Raw genomic sequence first — 13198 nt, forward strand, 5'->3', positions numbered from 1 at the left:
ATGAACACAAAGGGGAAGCCCTCTGGGATCAATGGATCAGTCACGCTTGAGAGGATCATACTGGGGTTCCGAGGTGTCTTTGGAAATGTTTGCGACTATGTGTGCGTATTTTGTATAAATACCTTGTAAAAAATTGTTATTTGCGACACATTATATTATGTATTGAAGCGTCCGTAGTCGGGCGGGCTTCAGTGATCGTAACTGATCACTGAGGTTAAGCAACAACTGGCACGGTCAGCCATTGGATGAGTGACCGATTTCAAGTGGTTCTTTTCTGGAAGCTTCCGTGCTTCGGACGGCACGTTAAGCCGTGGGTCCCGGTTGCTGCTTCGGCAGCAGTCGTTAAGCCTGGTCAGAGGCGTTCGGGCGGTTTGAAAACATCTTACAGTTGCCCACTTACCCGACAACTCTCTCAGCACAAGCTTGCTTGTGTTGGGGTCCACCGACCCGCAATAGGCCAGCGTGGTGGACTAGGCCTAAATCCTTCCTTCATTGGAAGGAGACCCGTAATCGAGCAGTGGGGATGATGGGTTGTGATGTGATTATATTATGTATTGCTGACATAGTTTTTAAGATGATTGCCTTCGTGGTCCTATAACGAAACCATTAATAGTGTCCTCAATACAGGTATGAACGCCAAAGCAATTGCTGTCCCAATACTGTTAACGTAGAATCATAGAGGCCATTATCCGTAGCGAGTGATCCGCATCACAGATTGCTCATTGCGCACATATACACATATATACAGTGTTAATTAAACCTTGCTCTGTGTAGGACGATACAGGGTGTTTCTTTATTCTCTGACAAAATACCTTTCAGACAGTATACACCGAGAATAGCGCGCTTCATAGTTGCGCGCTCAAAGAGTGCTGAGGTTTACTTAACATAATTTATATTGTTATATAGTCACAAAAAGTCGTGTTCCAGGCATTAATTAAATCGTCTGTGATAGATGTACAAGGCCCATGATGATGATGATGATGATTATTATGGCAAATATCGCAGGAATAGCACAAACGGATTGCTGTATAAGTAGTTTAACGCAAGTTTGAGAATGACCACTTTAGTCGCCACCTTTCGTCTTGCTATATAATATTTGCAACAACCTGTAGTGTAGGTAAAGGTATGTGCTCCACAAATTCAGAGCCTTAGTAGGTACTCGTAAAACATAATCCCATCAAAAACAATACTTGTCAAAAAAAAACAAGTCTCGTAACTCAGTTGTTCTACGGTAAAAAGTTGTGAGATCCATGTAATACCAAGTCTTGTCCGTAGGTACCTAGGTAATCCATCCTTTGCGGATTTAATTTGCATGACGCGAATCTTTTGCTCGATTTGGCAGGGGCACTACCGTGCACCTATATTTACTTGGTGGGGGCACTACCGTGCCCCCAAATATTTTAGTTTTTCCTTGGTTCATACACCAAACACTACTTATATTCCAAATTTGAAGCTTCTAGGTTTGCTAGAAGTGCCTTATAATTTTTATGATCGGTGAGTGAGTCAGTCAGTGACAAAATTAAGAAACTTTGACCCGTTATAATTCTTAAACTACTGGTTCAAATTGAATGAAATTTGAAATATACCGTGTCTTTACAATGCCTGCATGGTTATTGAAAATTAATTCTTCTACTTTTATCCACATCGAAGTTACAGGGGGTCGAAAATGGCCTGAATTGCTTCGAGAAAAGGATGCTACGGCCGTGCCGCTTTTTTGCTCGACTTGGTGGGGGCACTGCCGTGCCCCCAGATATTCTGATATTCAGATAAGTACTATTTGCAATAAGTAGTCGAAGGTTTAATTAAACCTATATAAGAAACAACGTACATAGGTACAGTTGTGGATGTGGACCTTATCATTAGTAAGCCATATCTGTCACCAGCAGGTCAAACCAACATTATTGATTGCTATAATTATTATGTACCTAATATATCATGGACGTATCCAATAAACGTATAAGTAAGACGCCGATGTCGCCGATACATGCAATACTAGAGTATTAATAATTAGCGTGGAGAAAGAAAGAAGAAAGAAATAAAATACAGTAAGTATGTACCTATGTACAGTAAGGGGCAGAGAAACCTGACCCCCCTCAGAAGCATTGATACTATGAGAGGGGGGTCAGGTTTATCTGCACCTGACCGTACCTATGTACATAAAAGTAATTAGAAATAAGCTGTTACCGGCTTCTAGCTTAGCTTGATGCTATGACAGGCCATAGCATAGTTTTCAGTTAGAGCCCAGGATGAAGTTTCGGATTTTTTTTATTCCTCCATTAGAGAACTTTTTTCCTCCATGACTAATAGAAAAATGCGTATGTTAGTAGCCTCCCCGCATAGTAATTAATAACTTTTGAATAATTTTCGCTAACGAATTGATAGTTTGATCATTAATTTGCAAACGTCTTCTGTCATTTGTTTTATGGAAGAGCCAGCTGAGGCAAGGCAAAAAAATGCGAATAGTATCCAGACTCACACTAGTATCGGACATTTCTGCTACGCTCTAGTCAGGAATTTGCATCGGCCGAGTCCGAGAGTGCTGCGAAAACATGCCGCGCTACATCTGGCCTCACATTTATATACCTCTATTATAGGTTATTTTATACGTTATCAAATAGAGAGAGAGTAGAGAATTTAGAAGCTTAACCCATGTGTTTACATCAAAATGCTACAAATGAACCTTGTTTGCGGGATCCTGCATTTCCAACAATGTCGGGATTTCCGACAGCAAACACAATGTAACCTACTAAATTAATGCCGCAGCTAATTCAGATGCAGCTAGTGCTTTCAAAATATTTTCTAAAGCTGAGTGTTCTCAAGTCGAGTGGGTACTGGGTAGTACAAATTGCAAGTGAGGATCACGTAGCAATAGTAAACATCAGGAAATTACTCCACCGTGCTGGTTTTATTGCACAACTGATGTATCAGCAATAATTTAGTATTTTACCCTCGCTTTTTATTACCCGGTAACTTTTATAACTATTGGTATAAGTACCTGCTGCGGTGTTCAAGCTGTTTCCAGCTTAGTAAAGGTACAAATTACACTTTAGATGACCTGACCTGAGTCACGCCCCATTTGCAAAAAATGTATTACGCCCATATTTGTGCAATTTGATTACTGTCAAACCGTTTCAAGTTCCACCAAATGACTGCCATTTTACCAATTAATAAGGTCAAAAATCTTGCAACAGAACCAATTCAAAGTAAGGCTCAGTGGTGTGGTGTTGTTTGTCGAGCCGTTTTTTTTGTACTGACGCTCCAACTAGTTCGCATATTGTTTATCTAAGTTCAAACACATTGTTTTTACCACCATTACTGTTTACGTAACGTCAACCGTGACGTTTGTTTCACTTTACGATCTCGCAGTAAAACCAGTCTGCACAGAGTTTTTGCTAACAAAACATAGTAACAGGACCATTTAGTGAAGAGCTCGGACATTTCTGGCCCATTGTCTGTTGTGTTATAGGAGCCTGCTAGGTCCGTAGTTCCAATTACGCTGGTGAAACACAGCTCCAAATTATACTGCCACCGGACTCTGATGATTAGGTGGCGTTATTGTTACAATGTCTAGGAACTGTTTGGACATTAGACCTAGGTATTATTCAGTATTTAGAAACGAAATAACTTAGTAATACGTGTACAGAGAAACTTGGTCTCTTTTAATTATACCTAATACAAAAAGTTTGTACTTGTGAAAATATGACTGTAATATCAGGTCGGGAGATCAAAGTATACATCCGACACACTGATAACTATAACTTCTCTGAAATATCAAAAAATATTTTATTAAAAGTAAATTCTTACAGTAACAACTCAGGTTATTTTTAAATTCATAAGGTGATTCTAACGTCAACTTGTTCTATATTTTTCAAGAAGTGTCAGAGATACGTGTAGGAGACCGTCTGAATTAAGATCAGTTTTGCAATTTACTTCATTTTAAAGATAAAAGAGAGTGGCAAAATCCAAGAGAATAGCTGGAAAAATGTGGAACCTCAAGATAAGAATATTTTCAGGGTTTACGGTAAAGAACGTGTGTGCTCTGTATACGTATAAACATAATAAAGTTAGTCAGCCATTTACATATCTATAGTTTGACGATAGAGCGGTGCTTCCATCATTCGACAAAAAAAATTACTCTTTCTATTGTTATAAAAACAAACGTACATCTAAGCTTTAATAGTGCCCACAGCTATTCATGTAGAAGTACACAGACAGAATTCTAACTCACTAATCAATATTGGAACAATTCGGCTCAAGCTGCCGCTGGGAAGGTGGACACCGCACTTAATGAGACCTGTCGGCTGGTTACAGGCTGCTTAAAACCAACTCCGACTGATAAACTATACCTGCTCACTGGAATAGCACCTCCAGCGGTTCGCAGACAGGCCGCTGCGGCTCAAGAGCGCTGGAAACAACTGAATGACTTGCGCCATCCTTTGTATGGTCTTGCTCCAGTGCAGCAGCGCCTTAAATCACGCAGAAGCTTTGTCAAAACCGAACCACTGACTAACGAGACAGCGCAGGAGTTCAGGTTAAGCCGCTGGAGAGCCGATACTTCCCACCTGCGTCGGTTTGTCCAGCCAGCCGAGGAGCTGCCTGCTGGAGGGGGTGAAGAGTGGTCTGTATGGAAAACACTAAACCGCCTCCGGGCTGGCGTTGCCCGGGCGAAGGACAATTTAAGGCGATGGGATATGCTCCCAGCCAATGCCAGCACTCTATGCAGATGCGGAAGCCTCCAGACTACGTCACATCTTTTAGAGTGTCCTAATGCCCCAAAGTGCAGTCAAGGAGACCTGATGAAGGCCAATGATCTCGCAATAAGAGTAGCAAAACACTGGAGGAAGTTAGCTTAGTGCATTCACACGATCGAAGAAGAAGAATCAATATTCCACATTAATTTACTGGGTAGTGCATTCCTTGAACATAATATAACTAATAAAATCGCCGAATAATAATTAAATTCCAACCTGTTGTTTAATTATTAACTCGAGATTGTGTGAATTTCGATAGGTACTATGTAGACATAGAGTGTAGAAGAGTGTAAAATTTAAAAATTACTAGAGTCCGCGCCGAAATATTTATTATTATTATTTACCTAAGACCTACTCTTTGGCACTCTCATAGAACTACAAATGTTTGATAATAATTATGATATGCTGGGTTAATTCCCCGGAATGAAGTTGTGACGCACGCTCTAAATCAGTGATCAATGTACTAATAATATCAACTAAAACATGCATGCATATTATTATAATATGGTCTGTTAAAGCTACCTACCCCATCCCTTCCCCAAATCCCCATCCATCCCTTTTTTGCAGCATAATCAACTTCCGTTGAAAATGCCATTGAAAGCTTCCATGGGGAAAATGTGGCAAACATGAAAAAGAGGGGAATTATTCTTGGAAATTGACAGATTTTATGGAAATTAATAGACGCTAAAGGTAAAAAATAAAAGTACTACAGGCTTGTAGACCAATAAGGGATCGCACTATGTCATTATGACCGCACAGAGAAAAAGGCCTCTTGTTAACGACAACGGATAACGGCCCGATAAGTTTAAGGCGAGCATTTTCAACAACGGGTACCTAAATATGTGTCTTTCAATAGTATGTAGCTCTACCGTGGATGGGTTCTCGGGCAAATATTTCTATTGGTGCATTCAGGCAAGCCATATGAAACGATAGGTACGTTTCTTCTTTTGCTAGCGGTGTTGTGGGATCCACACTGTACGGCTCTCCGGGAAAAATATTGTTTGAATAGAATTCCATTTATTTCTTGCAAGATTTTCTATGAAACAGTATTTATAAAATGTTTTACATCACCTTTCCATTCTTTTTCTGTACATGGAAAACAAAGCACTGAGTAGAAAATTCGCAGATTTAAACTGTATTTTTTGGGAGTTGCGACTCAATATTACTTATTATTAACACCCAAGACCCGAGTACAAATATGTTGTCTATACAAATATCTGCCCCAGCCGGGAATCGAACCCGGGACCTTCGGCATAGCAGTCAGGGCCACTAACCACTACGCCATTCGACCGTCTCATAATTTATGGTCGATTAACTTATTTAAAATGTATAAGTAAAAGATGTAACTTATCTAGCTTGGCTCAAATGTACTATTAATTATTCTGTAAAGTCATTTCCGTTTGTGCAAAACACAGACGAACCAAACGTGAAAAATTGAGAAATTCAGAAACAAATTCCGCGCGACATCGGCTGTGCGAACGGAAATAATCCAGTTTTAAATCCATCTTCGTTTTTCTCCCACTGCCTTTTCACTGGGTTGGTTTTCACTGAAAATCAAGCAAATCTGAACTCTGTTCTCCGTGAGTAGAGTCACAAACTGTGATATTACACTTAATTCAAGGGACAAGATTATGATGAACGAGTTAAATCTGTATGTGCAGGTGGCGGCGACAAGATACAGAGATATCTCATACCAATTTTACGATTCACCAGCGACCCAGCGCATCCTTTTTAATAATGAATGGTTTTACACTGCATTTCGTGTGAACTCCTATTGGAATAGCTTTTACCTGGAAATATGACTTATTTCATAACATTGAATGAGTACTCGTATATTATATATTATATTCAATAATTTTTCATTCTTAGCTTCCCAATAATTAATCTTTCCAGTACTTTGATACACTTTAACGACGCGACGTGGCTGGCAGTCAAACAAAGAACTACGACGATACAATAGAACTTTGACAGTCGCAATTAGAAGAGCAAGAAAATATGAGAGAGTGTGGAGTGAATGAGGAAATGACAGAGGATAGGGTAAAATGGCGTGACATGACCAACAAAGCCGACCCTAAATAAGGATAAGGCAAGGAAGAAGAAGAAGAAGAAGAATTACACCGTAACATTTTCCATAAAATATGTATGTTTTTGTTCGGTATATTATGATAGCGAAGGTCATTTATCAAGTGGTAAGTATAACAAATTTGTCAGCCCCCAGTGCCCCGCGGCTTGCGACGCGCCACAACAATTATTAATGAACTCATGGACTCATCTTCCAAAGAGTAATTAGGGGCAGGGAGTGTAACAGGGAAGGTTTTTGTTTATCAGGTGCCCGACTTGATAGTGCTTTTGAAAAGACTGAGTACTTGACATCGGACCTAGAAAGGCTGTGAAAGCCGGCCATTAAAAAGGCTGCTTTTATTACAGCGTTCTTGTAAGTTTTGCGACAGGCAAAGCAATGCGTAAGCCGACGTATATGGTATATAATTATTTGAAGAGAGAGAAAAAATAAAGGTAGATTCTTGTTAGAAGGTTTACATAAAACTCCATTACATTTTCGTAAAGAGCAATTCCAAAAACCAAACCCAATATGAGAAAAAACATTAAATTAACGTATTTCCGTTTGTTTTATTAATTTTCCGGATTGAAAACCATTACAGTCCGCAATAATTGTTGAATTAAATTAAAAATGACACGTTTTAATTAATTGAAGTCAATAAATGTCGCTCATCTTCCGTACAATTTCGTGCTTAAATTAATTAATAGTGCTCGCGTAAATCAGAGTTGTGAAATCGTATGTTCAGGGATGTCACTGCAGCTCGCCATATGTAGAGCGCTGCCATGCAAATGCCGCATCTAATGTATCGCAATAGAGTTGTTGTTGGGTCAGTCTTAACCCGATAGAAGGCAAATCAATAGCAACAAAACCGTAGGATTTGTGATGACTGTGTTACCGGTCCAACAACCAGTTGTTTCTTTCTTTCTTTCTTTCTAATTTATGTTCTATTTATAAGTAAGAATTTTTATTCACTTATCAAAAAATACAATTATCAATCGCCGCTAAGGCATTAAGACCTCTAAATCAACGGGATAGAGTAGTTATCCTGATTATGTGCAGCCCTGGATGCATCCAGTCTGGTCCCAGTATGTAGTCATTACAATCATTATGTGCTTACTGATAATCAGTGTCCTGATCCGTTGAATCATGCCAATGCAACAATTAGTCATCATGACTGTGACTTTTATCCAACATGGAGAGCTATTCTGAAGGCACATTTTTTTTATCTTAACATTGCTAAAACTTGATTCTGTCCGCTTGAAGATGGGATTTAATCCATGTACCAATCAATCATAAAGTAAATTTTTAATGAAGAATTTTTAGTTTGTCATTGGTAAATTTAAAAGTGGTGCCTTCAGAATTGCTTTAATTATTTCGGTAACCATTGCAATAAAAATATGGAATTTATATTAAATTTACTTACAAATTATGTTCTACGAACAGTTATTACGGACTTGCTTCCAAGAATTCTTGCTTATTTATAACATAAATTGCCAAGAGAACTGTAAGAAAAGTTAAGAACTACATTGTTTTTACATCAGATAAGTGAAGCTCCCATTCATTCACAGTGATTGACGGTTGCTGGTCTCAGATTCTGAACGGCATCTGATAGAGTCCGACAATGCTAACTTTGCAATAAAAACAAGTGCCAACTTTAAAAAAGGTACTTATTAGAGAGCAAACGTATGATGGTACGGTCAGCTGCATCTGAAAATGTATAGTATTGTTTGTATAGATTTTTCGCAAATTTGTTCAGAACCCCGAAATCTTAACCCCCTCACAATCACCCTGTTTCAGCTTAGTACACCAATTTTACAACACCCTGTACATTGACGTGATCCATTAGGAGACGGCGAAGCACCCACGTGTCATATACGGAGCCAAATGGACAACATTTCATTTTCTTTACCCTATATTTTTAGTAGCTATTCGGAAAGGTTATAAAAAATTAGAGGACCCGTATTTTTTAATTTTGTATATACATTAATTTTTGCATGTTATTTTTAACTTTAAAGTTAATTATTTTAAAACCGGAAGTGACATCACATATTAGGCTCCATTTTTATTTTTGTCTATTGCCTTAGTCTCGAAAAAAAACATAAATGACACTGACAAGTGACATTTTAACTTTGTTTACATGCCAACCAACAAATGGGTCATTTTCAAATGACATTGATATTTCTGATTATACAAAGTAGGTACTTATCATGTAAAAAAATAAGCAGAAGCATTTTTTCAGCTGTGTAGGCGGTGGCATGCTCTGGGACATATTAAATAGAGGTCATCTCTTAATAAGTACTAACCATTTTATATGATAAATTAAAAAAAATTGTCAGAAAGTGTCAGAACAGAATTTATGAAAATGACCCAAATAAACAACAACGACTCGATAAAACGTCAACGTCAATCAAAAATGAAAGTGACAGTTACTTTGTTTTTAAATCTATAGGCTTTGATCATCAAAATGCATCGCACCTGATGCATGACGTCATCAGCACTTTTTTACTATTTTATGATTTTCTCGAAAATTATACATCCAAAAAATACAAAAACATTTTTTTTGTGGCCTTGAGAGCTAAATCTCGAAATGGTTTTCGATTTATAGCAGCTTTAGTTTTTTGAAATGTTGTCCATTAACTTGGCAAATGGAACGATGACGTCATAATTGTATCATTAATTTGTATTGTTGATGAATGTGTGCGATAAACGTCAAGAACACGCACGTCTTTGGAAGATCATAGTTATTGTTGTTTTACCTAGTATGTATAGTGACTATCCAGTCAAGAAATATTTTAACTTTCCCTAGAAACTACGTCCTAGATAGTTAACAGTCAAAGGTTTAGAGTTTAAAATCTATATAGCGTAGATACATAGATTTTAAACTCTAAACCTTTGACTGTCTGTCTGACTGACTGTCTGGCGCCAGCAACGCATCCGTATTGATGATTCATATTCTAAATGGTGCTGCACCAATGCTGGCGTACCGCAAGGTGGCGTGCTATCCCCTCTCTTATTTGCTATCTTCATTAATAGTATCTCAGAAAATCTGTCTTCTTCCTACCACCTTTATGCAGATGATCTCCAGATCTACACACAGTCCGTTACTTCCGATCTACCACAAGCAATTGCAGCCACTAATAATGACTTAAACCTCATATTAGATTGGAGCAGACGATATGGACTTAAAGTTAATCCCACAAAAACTCAATCCATTTTAATAGGCAGCTCTAGATTGTTGTGTAATGTTGATTATGCTGATCTACCATCAATTATTTTTGATAATGTGCAGATTCCTTTTGGAAATGTGGTTAAAAACCTAGGTATCTTTATAGATAAGCACTTGTCTTGGGGACCACAACTAGATTCAGTCAGCCGAAAAGTGTTTGGTTCAGCTTCCTCACTTAGGAGATTGCGTAACTTCCTTCCTACATCCACTAAGATTGCGCTTTCTCAATCTTTATTACTTCCGATTCTTGACTACGCCGATGCCAGCTATCTTGATCTTACCCAGGAGCAACTTAACAAGCTTGAGAGACTTCAAAATTTCTGTATACGGTTCATATTTGGTTTGAGGAAATATGACCATGTGTCCGAATTCCGCTCAAAACTCAAGTGGCTCCCTATTCGCCTTCGACGGAATGCTCATATCTTGTCGATTCTGTACAACATACTGTTTAACCCAGCGTCGCCACCCTACTTAAAAGAGCGATTTCAGTTTCGGGATAGCTCGCACAACCGAACACTCCGGTCTGCCTACAATCTGAGGCTACAAGTGCCGCCGCACAAGACTGACTTTTACAGCCACTCTTTCACTGTCAAAGCAGTGGTACTCTGGAACGCTCTTCCCGAGGAAATACGGCGTGCACCTTCTATTGCCTCATTCAAAGATAGGGTCAGGATTCACTATTTAAATTCACAGGATTCATTATTTATAATTCATTGAACAGTTGATTATAAATATAGGTACCTAGTTAGTATTTACTTATGTATTTATGTAAACGAGTTTATGTAATATATAATATGTAAGTTTATTATAGGTATATATATATATATATATATATATATATATTTATATTGTGTTGTTTTATTTATTTATATAGTCTATAGTATGTACTGTTTAATTAGTATACCTTGCACCTCTACTCCCATTAACTATGTTAAAATTGTCTCTTCCATCCAAAGGTTGTCTGGTAGAGATTGCTTTAAGCAATAAGGCCGCCTTTTTTGTGCTATTTTATATATAAGTTGTGAATTGTAATATTATCTTTAATGGTGCAAAATAAAGAGTATTCTATTCTATTCTATTCTATTCTATTCTATTCTATTCTAGATACACTTACTTAGTTAATTATATCTTATAACTTTAAGTTAATTTAAGTATTAAAGTTTCTAAAAATACTTACATGCCGATGTAACTGACCTGGATGTGTTACATTATTATTTTACTAGATATGTTATAAAAAAGATAAATAAGTTATACTTTATTGTGCACAAACTTAGAAATTAGAAAATTAAAATCAAAAATCTTTCATTTATCTTCAATTCAATAAGAAAAGAAAGCAAAATATATTATGCATACATAAGATTATAGATCATTTACATTGCAAAACCGTAAAGGCAAAAAAAGAGGGCAAACGAACCAAATTTAATTTTTCAATGTCAGCCGTCAGGTTAGTAATTGTCAACTTGTGTGACGTTCCATGACATTTCTCGTGGCTTCCCAATTCTGGACAGTGCTATGTTAAATTACCGTATAGTTACCTACCTATTATATGAATTTAATACATATCATCGGTTAGGTGTATATGCATACTATGGTAGGTACACATTTTACACTCACGGACAATAAAAAGGTTCCACTGAGAAAAACACCAAATTAATCCTAAACGGAAAAGGCTATATTAATGAAGCCTTCTGAAACATTGAAGTACATTTAACAGAGCATCAGGATATTACCAACTAAAAACGGTAATATTTTGTTGAAATTTTAAATTAAATGTGTGAGAAAATTGGGGTTGTTTGGTGTCGACATTTTGTGAGTGGAACTGTTTCATTGCCCGTGAGTGTAATTGGTCTAATGGATTTGTAATGTAACGGATTATTTACTTTACGTCCGGATCAAGCTGCTTTTATTTTAATGTGAAAAAGCGGAGTGTATATTTGCATAGGAAAGCGTTCCGCGGGATTGTTCACGCAGAGCCAAATGAATTATTACGCTTTAGACTACTTTTAAATATTACGACAGCTTTTGAACGCAGACGTGCGCAATAAATTTTGATGAAACTTCCAACAAGGATCTGGTCTGGCCGAGTGAATTGAATTAAATTTTCACTGCACTGTTATTCATGGCAGTAACAACAAAACTGAATATGAAATGTTTGTTAATGCCAAAGAGTTGTTTTCTTATATAAGTAATATGGCTGAGATAAAAGCCGTTAAGTCACTTGTTTCATATTCAAATCTGGTCACAGTATCAGTATCATCCACTTATCAGGTCACAGTATCCGTAAAAATTAAGATGTACTTACTCATGATAAAACAGAAATGTTTTAATTTAATTCTATGGATAAAATACAATATTTAATATAAACACTATCAATCAATCGCAAAAAGTAATATTTAATATTTTTAATTTAAATCACACCCGAGTCCGCGTTGTTCTATGCTTAAATCTAAGCTATAAATTGATGAGTAAGAGCAACGCTTTCCAAGAATGTGTCTCCTACTGAGTAATTCGATGATACAAATTATCCCCAACCCATTAAATACACTTTATTACAACTAAAAGCTTTGTAGAAACGGAACTTAAAGTAATACAATTTCTTTCAATTATCTACACCAAAGAGCACGGCATCTAATTACGCGAAGCGCCCATCGAGATTGCTTCCCGAGCTCCGTGAACTACGTAATCGACTTACTGTTACATCCTTTCACACCTAAATGAAGACACAAGCTGTCTCTAAAGCTGAAAGCTGGGATTTAAGTCGCACAACACGACTGTAAAGGATTAGTACACACACACCGCCGCCCGCCCCGTCGCCTTTGTTTTAATAGCCTGTTCCCTGTCAACCTAAATCCCGTATGATTTAAGTGAATCCGACATTATTTTTCAACGATTATTATGGTTCGCGTAAATCTCGTAGCACAGCGTAGCGTTCGTAGCATTTCGTAGCGAGCGTAGTACGAATCCGTAGCCGCGTAGCGGAACAAATCATGAAATGGACGGCCATTACTTTAATGTAATTTTGAAATGTAATTACGCCGCCGGATGCCGCTGAGTGCGTCTCCGGCCATGTATTCGGGTTCAGTACGTAAAGTTTGTGACATAATATACAAGGGGAAGTTTTGTCAGTGATCGAGCAGGAGACATATTCTGTGCGTGATTTAC

This window comes from Plutella xylostella, chromosome 17 (assembly GCF_932276165.1).
Source record: "Plutella xylostella chromosome 17, ilPluXylo3.1, whole genome shotgun sequence".
Lineage (NCBI taxonomy): Eukaryota > Metazoa > Arthropoda > Insecta > Lepidoptera > Plutellidae > Plutella > Plutella xylostella.